The sequence below is a fragment of the Psammomys obesus genome, unplaced genomic scaffold (genome assembly GCF_907164565.1).
Source record: "Psammomys obesus unplaced genomic scaffold, mPsaObe1.curated_primary_1811, whole genome shotgun sequence".
In the NCBI taxonomy this organism is placed as follows: Eukaryota; Metazoa; Chordata; class Mammalia; order Rodentia; family Muridae; genus Psammomys; species Psammomys obesus.
In genome coordinates, this window is record NW_026596109.1 from 3295826 (window position 1) to 3308285 (window position 12460).

Here is a 12460-nt window from a genome sequence, read left to right on the forward strand (position 1 = left end):
CGCAAAGGGGCAGAAGCAGAACCCTCAGACTCCCAGCCCACAGGATAACACAGAAGTTAAAAGCATAGACTTTGAAGCAGAGTGACCTGGATTTGAATAATACCTGAGACTTCAGGAGATCTTTGGATATCATTCCCCTTGTCCTCAAAGTGGGAGATGAGAATAACTCTAACTTTGGTGCCCTGGGGACCATTACGTGCACAAACCTGTGAAAGGCAGTGAGCACAGCATCTAGCTCTCCTATCTAGTTGTCAGACAGGCAGTATTGTGTTGAGGAGCTCTTTCTAGATTTAGAGAAATACAAGCTATGTATTTGTAACTGATTGTAACTAATATTTACAATTCATTTCATGATTTGCAAGGATCTTGCAACACAAAGTTACTTCGCTGCATTGAAATGTTCCAGAAATGGCTCCGCTCTGCATCCCTCCACCCAGCAAGGTGGGCTTTCCATCATAGGGGACAGAAATCTTTACCCTTGTGTGAGACTTCCAAGATGACCAGATTACAGTGGGGTCAGCCAACAGCTGACCTTCCTCGAAGATGCTGGTGGTGAATGCGTGGTTCTGTAGCACGGACTACATTCCAGGCACTGTTTGAAGCGCTTGCCATGTGTTTTGTAAATGCCCAGTAATTCCATTAGAAAGGTACCCTGAGTAATCCCCATGGTACCGGTGAGTCCCAGCTCCCCACCAGAGTCACCCCTTGGAAAAGCATGGGTGCCCCCAACCAGCACAACTCCACAGTTCACCAGTGCTCAGCATTACCATTTCTAGAACATTTCTAACAATGGGAAAAGGTGTGAGACATTACTTATTAAAGGCTGATAGAGTGCACCCAGGTTGTTAGGAGACTGTTAGTTTAACGCTACTGTTTCCCAAGAAATCTCAGCATCTCTGTTGGTCCTGGCCCCATGTCCCCAGCTGTAATGGAGTTACCATCCATGACCACAACTGGTGGATATTGGGGGAGGGAGGCGGGCAAGACAGTAACAGCCTGGGGATGGAGACCTCAGGTGGCTGTGAGCATGGAAGAAACAGACTCCTAGAGATAACTTCAATGAGACAGCTCATTTAATTGAGAGGAATAAAAGCTATTAAAACCTTTGGAGGGGGAGTAGGGTCTTATTGGGGTGAGTGTGTATCATTGGCTGGGGCTGGGGTGCTCAGGATGCCTCATTTGCATAAGGGGGAATTCCAGGTGCTGCTGGACATTACCTTTTAAGGGGAAAGGAAGTTTAACCTGGCTGCCAAAGCGAGCAAGGGTCAGAGCACAGGGCAGGACCAAGGTTGGAGAGGGGGTAGCAGACCTACTGCTGACCTCAGGGTGAGATTTCTGGGGTTTGGACATGTGGGCATGCCTGACCCCACCTTTTCTCCAAGCCAGCTCCCCCACCCCACTCCCAGTCCCATAGATCCCTGGCCCCACAATCTGCATGAATCAGTCTGCCAGGAAATTAGTACTGGTTAAGGGTCAGAGGAAAGAAATGGTGTGTAGCATGTATCAGTGCCCTCACACTGCCTGTGGGATTAGCTGGGAGATCAAATCCACCACAAGCAGAATGCAATGAGTTAGAAGAGCAATACCTGCTGTTGGCACAAATATTCTATTTCAAGTGTTGAGAGGCATGCCATCCAGAAAACCTCCAACCAGAAAATTGTTATCCCCATGTTAGCCAGCCAAGCTTAAACAGATGTTTAAGGGCCCTGCCTTGGGTTCTCAGCTACCATAAGCAGGAGCTAGCTTCTGACATTGTGTCCTGTTTGTTCTCCACAACTCCCCGTCTCTAGAATCAGCCGCAGATAATCCCAGTCTTGCAGCCCCTGGGATGGCTTTAAAAATGTCCGGCTTGTGGGCCTGCACCTCCCCCTGGATAGCACATCAGAGCTTGCCCTGGTTGGGGGGGTGGGGAGCGCAGGTGAGCTGGTCTCCTGGATGTGAGCAACAGAGAGTTCGTCCCACTACTAGTCTGCCATGAGGTGGAGTGCTCGTCTCTTGACACCTGCAGCAATTGGGAGAGCTGACCCTGAGGTCATGAGAGAGGGAGAGCTAGGGCTGGCCCCAAGGGTGTGAGAGCAGGGGAGCTGGCCCACCCCCTTGCCAGCTGCAGCAGGTGGGCCTTGCCCCTCCGAAGGACTGCACAGTGGAGCTGGCTCTGGTTGAAGGCAACACAGGTGAGCCAGCCCGGAAGGTGAGAGTGGTGATCCCTCCTCACCCCTCCCCTTCCGCCAGCACACTTCTTTACACCTGCAGCAGTCAGGGGAACTGGCCCTGGGGTCATGAGAGTGGGTACAGCACTCAGGAAAGCAGGCCCTGCACCTCATTCGGGCAGCACAGTAGAGCCAGTCCTGGTGGAGGGGGCACAGATGAGCTGGCCCAGAGGGCAAGAGCATGAGAGAGCTGGTCCCACCACTCATCTGGCATGAGGTAGCATGGCTGTGGGGGTGATGGATGCCCTCTCCCCCCACCCCCCTTGCCACATGCAGTAGCCAGGAGAACTGGGGTCATGAGAGCAGGAGAGCTATCTCTGTATCCTCACAGGCAGTAGTACTTGGGAGATTGGGCCCCGCGTCTCACCTGGGCAACACAGTGGACCTGGCCCTGACATCAAAAGCACAGGTGAGCTATTCCTGAGGGTGTGAGAATAGGAGAGCTGTCCCAACCTCTCACAGGCCCCCATGCCTTCACTGGCCAGCACAGTGGCCCTGGCTCTGGGAGGGGCTGGTGCTGGTGAGTCAGCCCCAAGGGCGCAAGAGCAGACAGCAGCCCCTGCCTCCTGCCGATGGTGGCACTGGGTGTCCTAGTTGGAGCAGTCCTGGAGAGCTCACCCTGGTGGTGCCGATAAGGGAGAGCCAGCATGCAAACCAGCTCAGCCACCACCCAGACCCAGATCCAGGGCTCAGAGTTGGCCTGCTCCAACATCTACATCATCTGTGAACTGTTGGGACTGGTGAAAGGGGCCAGTTCTGCTGAGCCAAAGCTGCAGGATCTCCATGGCACAGGGCAACAACAGGATAACAGGGAGGAGTCCTGGTGAGGATGCCATACTGATGGTGTCAGAGAAGCCACACCACGCCAATGACTAATTACAATGAACATTTGTAACTGAAGATGGGTGGACAGAGGGGTATTGTGTGGGGCACACTGTCACACACCATGGCTTCCATGACGAGATGTTTTCTGTGCTTTGTTTTGTTTATCTTGTTTGTGTATTTTTATTCGGGGGGGGAGAGGTAGCAAGGGCAGAGGGCAGATACGAGGGGATTCGGAGATGAGAAGGAATGGGGTACATGATGTGAAACTCAAAACGAATCAATAAAATGTTGCTGGTTTGTTTCTTGTTGTCCTGTTTGCCTCCACCACAATTCAGCTGCTTCTCCTGACCCCGTTTGGCCACAGCATGGAGGCTAAACACTGAGAATGAGAGAGATGACTGGAGACTTGGCTGGGTGGCCGACCGCCAATGGGAAAGGACGGAGTGGGCCTCGGTGAGCCTGGAGGTGGTGTGTGAGAGGTCTCCGAGAGGCTGGCCTGCAGCAGCAGCCAACGCTCCACAGCCCCCAACTATGTGGCTGTTGCATCACGGTTGTTTTCTCTGGGGTGTGGTGAGAATTGTTTGGGACCCAGCTTCAAACTTCACTTTCCCCGGAGCAGCTTCCTGCTCTGATGTTCCCCAGCATGGTGACTAGACCAGGCTTCCAAGGCTGAGCCCTGCCTCAAAGAGGAGAGCAGAGGCCAGGTTCGCGGCAGCACTGTTTTCCTTTTGTTCCGTTGCCTCCTCTGCTCCAGAATCCACCCAGGAGCCCCGTGTCTGCTCAGACAGAGCTAGTCATGTTATTTAATGATCCTCCAGAAAACATGTTCCCATGTGCAGGAGACACACCCCTCGTGTACCAATCATCCGAACCCTTGAAGTAGAGTGGATGGGATGAGAGAGAGCCCACTAACAGTCTCCATTGCATCTTCCTGGGCACGGCAGGGCTTCCTGGCCTTCTGGCTTCACTCCCCCCATTACCCTACCTGGGTTCTGCTTGATCTTTTGGATGTTGAAGCCCAAAGGCCCCTGTGACTGCCTGGCCGCTTACCCTGCCAGCTCCTTTCCCCTTTCTGCCTTACGAAACACTTGCAGTTCCCTCTAAGTGCCACGCTCCTGCCTCTAGGCCCTCCTGTCTGCTCTACTCTGCCCACTCTCGCCATGACCTCCACCACGTCCATCTCTTCCCTGTGTCTCTGATTATACATGTTTTCCCTGCAAAGCTTTTTCTGAGCCCTCGTTAACTGATGTTTTTTTTTTTTTTTTTTTTTTCCACTTCTGCCTGGAGCTCCATGGTGGGCAGAACTGCCTTCTATACCATATCCCATGGTCTAAGTTCATGCCTGGCACTTAGTAAAATTGTCAGAAAGTGTGTTTGCACTGAATGAGTGAAACCGCCTTTCACTCACAGCAGATTCCGTATGCTGTGCCTTTTCTGGCTTGAGATGTAGGGCTGTTGTAGCTTAGAGGTAACAAGTGAAGTAACCAACCTTCATGGCTTACCAAGAGCCCTTGAAAACCTTTCAAGACTGAGAGTGAAATCCCAGAGGGGATCCAGGTAACATGGGGACTATACAGCAGGGTCCCTTTGGGTAAGACTTAATTGGCTGAAGGTAGTGGCAGGCATCTGTGGGCACAGGTACCTAGGAGGCTGAGGCAGAAGGATCTCTCTGAGCATAGCAGTTCAGGTCCAGCCTGGACAAGATGGCAAGGAGGGAACAGGGGTTGGGGCTAGGGAGTGAAAGAATAAAAGGAGAATAAGAGGAGAAAGAAAAAGAGGGAAGAGGAATGGAGGGAATGGGAAAGAGAGTTGGAAAAGTAATTATTAAATAATACAATAAATTTTATTATTGCTGTGAAAATTAGGGGTCAAGTTGCAGAAGGTTTTTTTTTTTTTTTTTTTTTATTCTTACGAAAATAAGTTATTTTCCTTCAAGGAATTATCAAAGCAGGCAGGTCCAAGACCTAAAGCATTCTTTGAAACCAGTTCACGGGGAGAAACACAGGCTGGAATAAGAGGGGTACCTGGCCGTGGGTCTCACATTTCAGGCTCTTCTGGAAGGCTGGGGGCTTGCTCTTCTTGGTTCCTAGCACCAGAATGAGATGCTGCAGAGCCTTTTCATGGTGGCCCACCGACCTGGGCTTGGTTTTCATCTGATCAAGTGTTCCACTTAGTTCCATTAAGTTGGATTGGAGGGTGTGGGCTAACGACTGTTTTCCACATCTCCCTGAGTCACTCTGCTCTCCAGCTGACAGGAAAGCCCATCAGAGGAGGAGTTCTAGTGATGCTTGAGGAAAATATCTTGTCTCCACTGCCTTCTGACTATTCTACCCATGATAAGGGAGCCACAACTAGACCAGAGGAAGGAATGGACGCTCTGACGAAGAAGGACAGCTGGCCTCCTTCACCCACCTTGGGCCATGGGAACTTTCTGTATAGGATTAACCATTGTTATATAGAAAACTACCCCCAAATCTAGAGATGGTAAACCTATTCATGATTGCATTGTGCTCACAAAGTTTACAGGGCAGGAAGTCAGACAGGGCACAGTGGAGATAGTTTGTATTTGTATCAATGGCTGCAACGTCATTTGGGAGCCCTTGGTGAACAGGGCTGAATCCTCCCCTACTCTCATGTCTTCAGCCATGGGAGACTCCGTTGGGATCATGGAATCTTGTGCATTTACATGACCTCTCCATGTAGCATGGTGCTGGGTGTAGGAGGGAGGCAGGGAGCAGGTTGGAGTCCTATAGAATGGCTTTTACCAAAACCAGTTGGTTCCGTCAAGTCCTTCAAGCCAGCTCATGCTCAAGGGTAACTGAGCTGCCTTCCACATCTTCTTGAGGGGTTTCCCAAGGACATCCAAGGGGGAAATGCGTTTCACGAAAGTCACTGTGGCTATCTTTGAAAAGTATCACATTCTTACATCATACCGTCTCAATAGCAAATATACCACTCTGGGCCATGTCGGTATGCGAATGGATGTACTTTAGAAATTATGTTTCCTGAGACCATCATTTTGTCAGTCATGTAGCTATGGACGTGTGCTATGATATGCCTGTAACAGGTGCAGCAAATTAATTGTAATGCTCCTTCTTCTCACTTCAGGTTGTACTCCAGAAGCCTTAGTATGAGGTACTGGACCAAAAAAAGTTCAATTTCAGTTTAGTGGAAGTGTGAACAAAATACTATTGGCTGGGCTGGGGCTGTAGCTCAGTTAATAGAATGCTTGCCTGGCATGAACAGAGCCCTGGGTTCAGTCCCCAGCACTGCATGCACGTGTGGTCCCTTACCTGACGTCATCGTTTCTGGAACTCCAGTAGCACCTTTGAAAGCATAAGCACTTCAGTGTGTGCTCTCTCATTAAGCCTCATAACTGTGCTGTGAAAGAAGTGTCCAGTCAGCATGGCCTGTAGCCATTATAGTTGTCCCAAATTAGATGTCATTAATATTAGTGATTTTTAACCTTAATGAAAGGCCTAAAACTCTGAGCCTCTTAGAAGGTTAAAGACACAGGCATAGGCAAAGACTTTTAGAATTGTTTTTAGGATTTTTTTTTTTTTTTAGAATTTATTTAAATAATTTTTTTGTACGTCCATGCGTGCGTGCGTGCGTGCGTGCGTGCGTGCGTGTGTGTGTGTGTGTGTCCATCTATCCCTTGGAGGCCAGAGAAGCCAGGTTCCCTAAGGCTAGAGTCACAAGTGGCCATGAATGCACTGTGAGTGCTGAGAACCGAATCCTCCTGTGGAGGAGCAATGCACAGTCTTGAGTGCTAAACCAATTTTCCTGCCCCTGACAGGATTTTTAGAGTCTAGTCGGTCAGGAGACAATATTAACTATCAACAGCAATTAAATTAAAAAGCTTCATGGGCTGCTGAAATGGCCCAAGGGAGTGGTTAAAGGCGTTTGCCACATCAGCCTGAGTTCAATCCACAGAGGCCATATAAAAGGAAAAGAACAACTGCACGAAGTTGTCCTCTGACCTTCACATGTGCACCACGGTGTTGGTCCTCCTTTCCAGGGTCCAGCCCATTTGTGAGGACAGGGGGTCCAGGCCGAGGGGGTGAGAGGCGAGGGGTCATCACACCAGCGGGTGAACGCAATCCTGCAATCCGAGGGCGCAAGCAGATGCAGACTTGTTTATTGCGGAAGAGAGAGCAGGGTATGTAGCTTTGGGTGACCAATCAGGTTCCTCCACACCATCTCCGAGCCTGCCATTGGTTGTTCATTCTCTGTTGTTGGCGGACTCTCCAATGTCAGGTCCACGTGCTCTTGCCTAACTACTTCTGTCAGTGGAAGCTGCCCCAGGCCTTGAGCCCTAAGGGCCCTTTGCTGGTATACATGCATAAATAAAAAGCCTTTGCTTGCTTGCTTTCTATTTGACAGGATTAATATCTAGACTATACAAAGAACTCAAAACTGAGCAAGAAAGAGGCTAGTAAGATGGACAGACGGTTCTCAAAAGATGAAATACAAATGGCCAATAAGCATGTGAAAATGTTCAACTTATCAGTCATCGGATAAATGCAAATCCAAACTATATGAATGTTCTCTCTCACCCCAGCCAGAATGGTGGTCATATCAGAAGGTAATTGACACCGAATGCCGGCGAGGATGGGAACAGAAGGGAACCCTTCTCTACTGCTGGCAGGATGTAAAATATTCCAGCACTGTGAAAGTCAGTATGAAGGTTTCCCCCAAAAGTAAAATAAAATAAAAGTAGCTCTTCGTGGCTGGGAGCAAGGCTGGAAGCATGGCAGCACATGATGCTAGAGAGGTAGCTGAGAGTTCCACATCAGGATCTGCAGGCAGCAGGAAGAAAGACACCCTGGGCATGGCTTGAGCATTTGAGACCACAAAGCCCACCCCCAGTGACACACTTCCTCCAACAAGGCCACTCCCTGGGGACCAAGCGTTCAAATCAGTGAGCCTATGGGTCCATTCTTATTCAAACCACCTCACCAAACGAACAGATCAAGTTTATTTCAGAAAGGGAAACAGTGCTTGCTTCGTCTCGTTTGTGGCTCCTAGATTAGATAAGTATAGATATATAAATCCTGTATGTATATAAGATATGAAAGTTGAACTGAACGGTTTAGGGCAACAGAGGGGCCTGGGAGGGGGAGTGTCAGGAAAGCGGACGTGAGGGAGGGATGGGGCAACATGTGGAATGAATAATGGACATTAGGATAAAAACAAAGATGATGATGACTTTTCAGAGCCTTCCGGTCACTGTATGTGCTTTAGTCCTTACAACCCTGAAGGTATCACTAGCCCATGGTACAGATGAGACAATTAAGGCCTTGAGTTGATTACAGGAAACAACTTGACTATTTCCACCACATGATAGAAGTGGGAGTTGAACTCAGGTCAGCAAAACTCTCATTTCCAGGACTTCATTATTTCCTCTGGGAAGTAAGATTTTATTCAGAGCCAGCTGCTCCCCACTGAATTCCATGACTGGCCTTGTGCTATAATAATAATAATATACTGAGATTTTAAAAACTTTTTACGATTTATTTACTTTACATCTCTGAGTGTTCTTCCAGCATGTATGAATGTGCACCATGTGCATGCTTGGTGACTGCAGAGGTCATAAGAGGACATCAGACTCCTTGGTACTGGAGCTACAGATGGCTGTGAGTCACTGTGTGGGTGCTGGGAACTGAGCAGGGTCCCTCGAAAGAGCAGCCAGTGCTCTTAACCACTGAGCCATCTCTCCAGCTCTGTTTTTTAAATTGAAGATTTGATGCCTGTATTTGTAGCTCATAGGTGGTACTCATGGGAGAGATTTGCATGGCTGGTACTTGGGGAGAGGCTAGTTTATAGAATGCCAAATTCAAGGATCCTAGATCTTCAGCAGATAACAACCCTCAATGCGGTCAATACACAGATAGAAGGAAAGCCCTGGCCTTCTGCTATGTGTACAAGCTTCCTGAACCAGCACAGTTCCAGATACCTCCCTGGGCATAACAAGCAGTTATGCCCTAAATTTATGTTTTTATTCCCATGTCCTTAGTACAGGCAGTGTCCCCTGTACTATAAAAACTTCTGTACTGGGGAGATGGATCAATGAACAAATACCACACAAGCATGAGACCTAAGTTCAGATCGCTAGAAACCATGTAAAGCTCAGTACATGCCTAGAACTCCCAGGCTCCTTTGATGAGATGGGAGATGATGCTGGCTAGTTATATGTCAGCTTGACTCAAGCTACAGTCATCTGAAAGGAGGGAACCTCAAATGAGAAAATGCCTACATAAAATCTGGCAGAGGAGCATTTTGTTTGTTTATTTGTTTGTTTGAGACAGTGTTTCTCTGTGTACCCTTGGCTGTGCTGGACTCACTTTGTAGACCAAGCTGGCCTTGAACTCACAGAGATCTGCCTGCCTCTGCCTTTCCAAATGCTGGGATTACAGGTGTGTGCAACCGAGCCTGGCTGAGGAGCATTTTCTTAATTAGTGATTGATGGAAAAGGGCTCAGCCCATTGTGGGTGGTCCTAAGACCACCTGGGCTGGTGGTCTTAGGTTCCATAAGAAAAAAGACTGAGAAAGCCATGAGGAGCAAGCCATGAGGAGCAGTAAGCAGAACCCCTCCCTCTATGGCCTCGGCATGAGGTCTTGTCTTCAGGTTCTTGCCCTGTTTGAGTTCCTACCCTGTCTTCCCTCAGTGATAGATTATTACCTCAAAGTATAAGCTGAAATAAATCTGTTCCTCCCCAGGTTTCTTTTATCATGGTGTTGCATCATAACATTAGTGGCCCTAACTAAGACAGAAATTGGTACCAGGACTGTGGGGTATTGCTATGACAGACCTGACCATGTTGTTAAGGGAAGGGTTGTGGAAGGACTTTGGAAGTTTGGGAGAAGCCATTTAATGTTCAAAGCTTCGAGAGCTGTTCTATGGGAGCCAGGAAAAGATAGGTGTATGCAGATGATGAGGGCCTGGCTTGTGAAATTCCAGAGGGGTGTTTGAGAGTTACTTAAAGACTCTATCGGAGCTGTTGCATATTTTGAGTTAAAAGTGGTTCTGGTTAGCTGGGTCTGAAGAATTGGCATGTGATTAACAAGAGACCAGAAGTAAAACCTTCCTTTGCGTTACTGGGACAATTGATGCTGGTCAGCTGGAGCTAAGAAATGCCGTGATTAAGAAGAGACCAGCATTACGAGGTGAAATCTTCTGAGAAGTGTTTCCTGAGAGTCAGCGCACAGAAGGCGCATTCCAGAGGTGGTCAAGGTTGTACTTTGACCTGGCAGCTGAAGTTGGTAAGAGTCACCTTGGTGGTAATGGGTTTGAAGGCATGAAGGGGTCATGGAGAGCAGCTGAGGCTTGGCACAGTGAGAGACCAGGAGAGACCGTTGGTGAAGGCGCAGTCTCAGTGGCAGTTGAAGGCCCAGGGCTGAAGCAGTTCTGGAGAGAAGCTGAGGTTTGACACCGTGGAGAGTGCCCAGGAGAGGCTGTCGGTGAAAGTGCTGCACAGTTGCTTCAAGAAGACCCCAGCATTTTAGAGATGATGGTACCAAGAGATGACCACCTATAGCAGCAATGGCTGAGGGGACCCAGCTAAAACCTAGAAGACATGCTGTGTGTGCGGCAAAGCGTGGACCCAGAGAAGTGACCCAAACCCTTTGGAGGAGCCCAGAAGATAGTGGATTCCAGACACTAGGCACTGAGTTGGTCACACAGTTGCAATTCAGTGTAGCTTTGCTTTGTTTGTGACTATACCCTGATTCTACCCTCTGAAGGCGAAAAAGCACTTAACTTATTATTATTCTTTTTTTTTTTTTTTTTTTTTTTTTACAGGAGCTCACAGTTGAGAGATTGAACTTTTAAAGAGATTTTAGAATTTTACAGAGACTTTGGCTTTTAAAAGAGACTGAGTACTTTAAAGAGACTGGGTTTTTAAGTGTTTGAATTTTTAAGGACTATAAGACTTAAAATTTGGAATGTTTATATTGTAATGTTGATATTCAAGTATAATCTTGGGGATGGACAAGACAGGAAAGGTAATGGCTTACCAGTGATATGTTTATGTGTGTCAAGTTGACAAGGAGTCAATTGTGCTGGCTACTTTTGTCAACTTGACATTAGGTAGAGTCACCTGAAAGGAGGGAACCTAAAATGAGAAAATGACTCCATGAGATCCAGATGTAGGGCATTTCGAAAATCAGTGATGGATGGAGGAGAGCCCAGCCCATTATGGAGGTGCCACCCCTGGGCTGGTGATCTTGGGTTCTATAAGAAAGCAGGCTGAGCAAGTTGTGGGGAGCAAGCCAGTGAGCAGCACCCCTCCATGCCCTCTGCATGAGCTCTTGCCTCAAGGTTCCTGCCCTGCATGGGCTCCTGTCCCGCCTTCCTTCAGGGATGGACTGTGGTGTGGAAGTGTAAGCCAAAATAAATCCTTTCCTCCCCAACTTTCAACATAGTAATTGTTAACCCCAACTGGGACAGAAGTGAGGCAGAGACAGAAGAATCTGTAGAAGCCCATGGATCAGCTAGCATAGTATACATTGTGGTAAACAACAAGAAATCCCATCTGAAGCCAGCTGGAAGGTGAACACTGTCACCCAAGGCATTCTCATCTCTGCATGTATGCCTGTGGCATGTGCACACTCACACTCACGCTCACGAACATGCATACACACAGAGAGAATAATAAAAAAAGGAAAACCTTCCGAGCAACAAAGGATTGTTTCCAAAATGTCTTTGGGGTGGACATAGCCATGGCCTCTGATGACAATGTTCAGGAACTGTCTGTCTAATGTCTGGTATAATTCCTAATCTAGATCCAGCCATGGTGATCATCTCTCAATGAATGACCCCATCACATCATTTCCACCCTGAAAGGAAAGGATGTCCTGATTCCCAGAGCCGGGTGGAAGGCAACGGTGCTGGGACTGACCAGGTTCCCTTTCCGGTTTCGTCATCCTTTACCACGCAGCATTTTTATCTTCTTCCACAGCTGCAGGCCTGGACCCCCTTCCATTTTCCGCAGGGGCCTGACTTGGTGAGTGCTGTTGTTTGCTCTAAAATCTATTCCCTGATATAAGAATGTCTTAGGATCTCCAGCTGTGTACTTTGTAAAGCAAAGTGGCTTCTGCTCCAAGGACCACAGCCAGGGCTGGTACCACAAACTACCATAATCTCATTTCCTGGTCACAGAGAACTGGACTAAAAAAGGAGATGCTGACTAAAAAGGGCAGAGAGTCCTCCGGGTAGCCTACAGCCTGTGACCTACAGCCTGCGGCTCTCCTCAGGAAGGCCAGACTCTCGGGAACTCCAGGTAAGATGAGAACAGACGTGCTTCATTTGTTTAGCTGTCTGAGAGTAAAACACACACCCTGAATGACCACAGCCCTTATCCTTCCTCAGAGATAATCTTTGGAGAAGAACTGTGTCCTGAATTACATCCCCAGGCTCTTTA